This window comes from Stylophora pistillata, chromosome 3 (genome assembly GCF_964205215.1).
Source record: "Stylophora pistillata chromosome 3, jaStyPist1.2, whole genome shotgun sequence".
In the NCBI taxonomy this organism is placed as follows: domain Eukaryota; kingdom Metazoa; phylum Cnidaria; class Anthozoa; order Scleractinia; family Pocilloporidae; genus Stylophora; species Stylophora pistillata.
In genome coordinates, this window is record NC_142521.1 from 45,704,965 (window position 1) to 45,710,964 (window position 6,000).

Here is a 6,000-nt window from a genome sequence, read left to right on the forward strand (position 1 = left end):
AAGTTTTAAATTTTTGATTAAATATTATACTCTTCTTCTTCTTCTTCTTCTTTTTTTTTTTTTCTTTAATAAGCCAGCACTGAAGAGTTCGCAAAGCAGTCCTTAAGGAAAATGGGCGACAGCCACACGTTAAGCTTCTTTGCCATCCTGGCCAAAAATCTTTTAAAAACACATTCCATGCACGTACTCTTCAGATATTTGTGATACACAGAAATTTATGTGATGCGCTTTTGATAGTGCTCATGTTGCCCACCCCTTTCTCCCTTCAATGAAAGGATTCCGAAATTTACGATTTCGGATGCTAAAATCAACCTTTTGATTGAGAAGAAGGGGCAATGCACGATGACTGACTGAACGCTGTGCACAGTTCGCGTTAGGGTATCTCTCAGGCTTCTAGCCATAATAAATGGACTTTGCCCTTCATTTTAGATCTCAATCAGTTGTGGGAGGCCATTTTTTTGATGACGTCTTATGAAAAATTCCAACATCAATGACGAATAAATAAATAAAGTTGAAAAGAACGAGAAAAGACGCACGAGATGGAAAAAACAAACAAACAAACAAAAAACAAAAGAACAAACAATAAAACAAAACAACAAACAAAAAACAAACAAACAAAAACACCAGCTCTGCAAAAAGGGGAAAAACATCTCAACTTGCGTTTCAACAAGTTCTAAAACCAAAATTTCGATCCAAAACTAAAACCAAAACTTCGATAACAGTCAGGGAAGATGATGGCGGTCACACTCTTTAAGAGAAAAAATGCCTGGGTTTACATATGCAGGAATGGCATGGATTTGATTCAGGCGTCCGTGACGCCTGTGGCACATCCGTGCCATGCCTGCACGGAATTCTGAATTCGTCATGGAGTAAATTACGGGATTTATTGACGAATTTAAGCCCAGCGATAGAACTACTCCCAAGAAAAACCGAAGGCCTGATAATTTGGAAAGACTTAGCTCAGGTACGCTGAAGAAGGTCTGCATGATTGCGTAGATGAAAATTGGTGACAAAGTCAGCAGAGATGCAAAAGTAACAATGATTAAGGAATTTGTGAGTCTTCTTTCTCTGGTCCGGATGGCCGTGGACTGGTGTTGAAGAAGTGGACTGCGTCGCACTCTTATACATATCAAAAGATACGAGATGGAAATAATTAGAACCACGCTCGAAAAATAAGAGAAATATATGATTCCACTGACTAATTGCAAATTTCTTTGAAATGCAAAAGCTTGAATTGTTTCCACGGAGGTGGAAATCACCCAAATGGCAACGATTGCTATGACGTAGGCACGGCTTTTGGCGGTGAGATGTAGTAATGGAAAAAATGTGGCATGAAGTCTCTCCAAAGAAATTGCAACAAGATTAGTTACAGATGCTATGGGAAACAACCTACATAGTATACTTCGAAGATATTCCAGGGAAACTTTAGTCACTGGAGGAGTGAAACACAGAGGCCCTGAGACAGCTCCGACTAAGAGATCGACTATCGCCAGATGGATGATCAAGTATGTACTTCGCCGCTGTAGTTGGCGTTGCTTCTTAAATACGATGATGGTGATCAGATTAAGGATGAATGCAGCCAATAGTTCTGCCATGGAGGCGACAAACCATGAAATACTTTCGGCTGCAGTAAAATAGATGGGAGACGGATCGAAGGAGTTGTTGCCGTAGCTGGTATTAGTATCCATCAAACTCGGTCTGATATCAGTTTAATTCAACGACCACCTAAACGGGAAGAAAACAGTAAACAAATTAAAATGGCTTTCCTTGGCTAATTAGTGCTTGTCGGAATGACAAAAAAACCGAAAAGGAGACACCAGAACAAAAATATAGGAAGGGAATAGGGAAAAAAAAATAAAAGAAACTAACCGCATTAATTTCCTTGTGCAGCTGTTTCAAGGAAAATGCTATTCTAAGAGATAGATTTCTATCCCGCAGGGTGTCTTGCTGGACCAAGACACAAAGGAAGTTGTTTGATTTCTAGCGCTATTTTTAGATTTGCTCACATAAACTAAAGCCTGGAACAGGAAACGGATATGTATTTCCTTGTACGTTTGCAAGCATCTTATCGCGGGCTGTCGAGTTGAGCTCGGTAACATCTCAAAACCGAATGAGAGTTAAAAAAATCAACGGATAGTTATAATTATTTCTATTATTTTGATTGACTGAAGATCGGCGCGACATCTTTTACGCGCTTGAGTTCACCAAACATATAAAGATCACTTCTACCAACATGGAACTTCGTTGTTGTTTCCGATCAAACCAGCGAAAGATGAATAAGTGATGCTAAACTACTTTTACATGTGAAATGAAGCTAATTTTACAAATGCTATGCACACAACTACAGACTGTCGCGAGCAGTTTGGTTTCTGTGGTTAGCGAATGTAAATACTCATCCCTCTCTCCGCTCTGAGGTGATGAAGAAGCTGATCAAGAACGGGAAACAGGGGCCGCTTGCAGTGAAGACGTTGCTGGTTTGCTAAGAATAACCTCTTATGATTACTTTCTATACTCATGACCAATTGCAGCCTCTTCCGGGAAGGAACTGTCGACTTTTTGTGTTTGAACCTTTTTACAAATACGCCGGTAATTTATCTTTTTTTTCAGTCTCTTGCGGGAGAGTGGAAATGTATGGCATGCTCGATCAAAGCCACCGAAAAAATTCTCAGGGTTCTTAATGTGAACCCAACACAGCATTTTACGTTTGACGAAACGATTGCTTCGAGAACAGGAAGAGATCAAATATCACAAAGAAAAGCTTGCGCCGAGATACATTTCGGTTACGGCTGTCCCTTAGTATTTATCTATGAAAGTCAAAACAGTTAACAACTAGTGACTATCAAACAAAAGACGAAAATGATGGCGCAGGCCAAAACAGCTCCAACAACATATCACTTCAAAGGAAGCGCCGGTAGAATATATACCCGGTAAACAATAAACCAACATGAAGATGAATGTTACCTTGTAAATGTGTGCATGGGGACAATACAGATACACCTGTTGCCACTCTTGTTTGCTTGGGCTTGTTCTCTACATCTATTAAAAAAAACCTTCCCGGTAGAGACAGAAGCGGAACCAGAAGCCACGTTCTTTCTTCGAGGTAAAATAGCATTCGGCTCATCACCTCTGCACATGCGTTCGCCAACCAGCCCGCGCGAAAAACAATATTCACTAGTGTGACATAGGCTAATTAACGATACCTCCTTTTAACCTGATGAAAGCGTTTCGCAGTTTTTGAACTCATCTTGGCTCTTAAGAATGAGAAGGAACTTTAAAGAGACGAAATTATAGACTTAAATATGGTGATACGATGGAAATATCCTCTTAACATCAACTATGTCTTACTTCAAAATTTTCCATTAGCAGCAAAACTGATAAACAACAGGTCACAGGTACCAAGTAGCACAGATTGAGAGATTATTGGATATCTAAAGGAAAACTTTTTTCCGATACAGCTTTTTGATCTTATTTTCTTAAAGTTTCAATGGTAAGTTCCTGATAGTCGCAAAGCTTTCCGATCTGCAGAACTCGTAATATTAAATGAAACGTCCTCTTTTTTTTGGCTTTCCCCTTGAGATAAACAAACATTCGATATACATCAATTATGTACATGAATTATGTATGATGTATAAATTATTAATCGAAAATAATGCTTATCTGTTTGTAAATTCTATTTCAAGGTATTACTTAATTTCAAACAGCACACCAATGCTCATAAGTGTACCCATATACCTTCTAAAGGCATAATTAAATTTCCAAGTTAAAGCGTTAGGTTAAGTCCCGTTTCTGCACGCGCATCTTGAAGTCGTGGCCAGATATTTGATTGTTAACATCTATAATTCTTTTTCGACCTTCTTCTGTGACTGTCTCCCTCTCTTGTTTGGCATTTTCTCTTATTTCGAATGTTTTCTACCCAACTAACCTTCAACTGTGACTTAAACTTTCTCAAATAAAAGAGATTATGTAACTCTATGGTCTAGGAGGATAATAGGATAGTTGAAAGCTTTTAATCTTTTCAATTTGAAAACATGGCGATCTGCTCTTTATGACGGTAAATGAGCCGAAACTCTACGCAATAAGAATTAGCTGTTCCGGTTTGTCAGAAACACTCATCGCTTTTTGGTACTTCTCTCTAACTTTTATGGCGATGCACAAACACGAGCAACTTTCAACGAGAAAGAATGAACTCATGGTCTCATCACCACTGCCCTAAACCGAAACAGCTCAAAATTGGTATCTGTAATGCATAGAATCAATAGCTGACGAGGTGGCCGAGTGGTTAAGGCGTCGATAATTTATATTTTTAAGCTTGTTAAGAATTAATTGTAAGTAGAGAAAACGCAGATCTGAACTCGACATCAATACAAATGGTTTTAATACTCTAGGAGACTGAATAGTTCGGGTAATTCCTTTATTCACGTACGAACCACACTATTGCCTGGGACTCTGCGCAATGCCTAACTTAGCTGAGGCACAAATCATTTTCGACGACTGACTCTGGAAAGCTGGTTTACTAACTTAGAACAGACTCTCCTCAACAGGTGTCAACTACTACCAGCACCACACCAAACAACTTTTTTCATAACATTTACACTACAAACGAGCAGAACGACCTTACATTGCGGATCGAAACTGACCAATTACAACCAAATTTACGCCGCTTAAGTCTCAAAGCCAATAACATCACGGCCAAACTGACTAATAAGTTTACACTAACCGGACTTAATAAACTCGACTGACAACAACTTTTCATTTGATTCACACTGTGACTGAAACATTTCACTGAACAATTTATTCACAGTGAATAAAATACTTTTCAATATTGTGCACTCGTAATCCTTCGCGCCTCAACACAGTAGTATGCATATCCTTCGTACTGTTCTCTAGACATTTCCTCGGGGAGGGGGGGGGGTGGTATTGACAAGGAGAATTAGTTCAATAATTATAAGTGAGCAATTTACTTGATGATCATTTTCTTTATTCTTGTCACTTTAATGTTTGATTCAGGGGTGATGGGCTATAAACAGGTTTAAGAAAGCTATTAAGACTTTCTTCTCTGCAAAAGCTTTTCAATATTCTTTGTAATGTAGTTTTTCTGTTTCTACATCTTCTTAGTCAACAGTTTTATTTCTAGCTTTTAGTATCCATGTAGAGTTGAATTTTTAACATTTAGTTGTAATGCGTAATTGAAAATTTAATATTGATAATTATTATCATTATTATTATTATTATTATTATTATTACTATTATATTGTAAGTAGAAAATAAATTATGGGTCAAAGGGTCAACAGAAACTTGTAACCTTTCTTCATCACTCATTCATTGTATTTACTATAATAGCTGAACTTCCCTTGTGGGGTAGGGTGAAGGCTTGAGGATGATTCTTACAAGCAGAAAATTTATTATTGATAAATTATTATCATTATTATTATTATTACTATTATATTGTAAGGAGAAAATAAATTATGGGTCAAAGGGTCAACAGAAACTTTTAACCTTTCTTCATCACTCATTCATTGTATTTACTATAACTGAACTTCCCTTGTGGGGTAGGGTGAAGGCTTGAGGATGATTCTTACAAGCAGACGTTTATTATACATTTGAACACTCAAGGGCGTAGCATACGGATAAACATGTACTTGGCTGTCCATCAACCTTGGTGTTATGATACAACCTGAAGCGTCAAACTCCTCCAGCCCTCTTCCTTCAGGAACTCTTAACAACTGCGCAAATTCTTCCGTTTCTAACTCTTTTTAGTCCTTGCTCGGAAACCTGATATTGGAGCATCCATCCTTGTTCGCTTCACCTATCGTCAGGACTACTAAAACATTCATTCGAAAAGAATGCTGAGACATTGTGACAAAATAGAATCTATTTGGTTTATAATAAGAACAGACAGATAACGTGAGGAAAATTAGTTAATCATGTGGTTTGATCATCTGTTGAAAGTAGCGCTAAAAAATAAGGGACTGTTGTTGTTGACAATGACCGGCGTTTCCA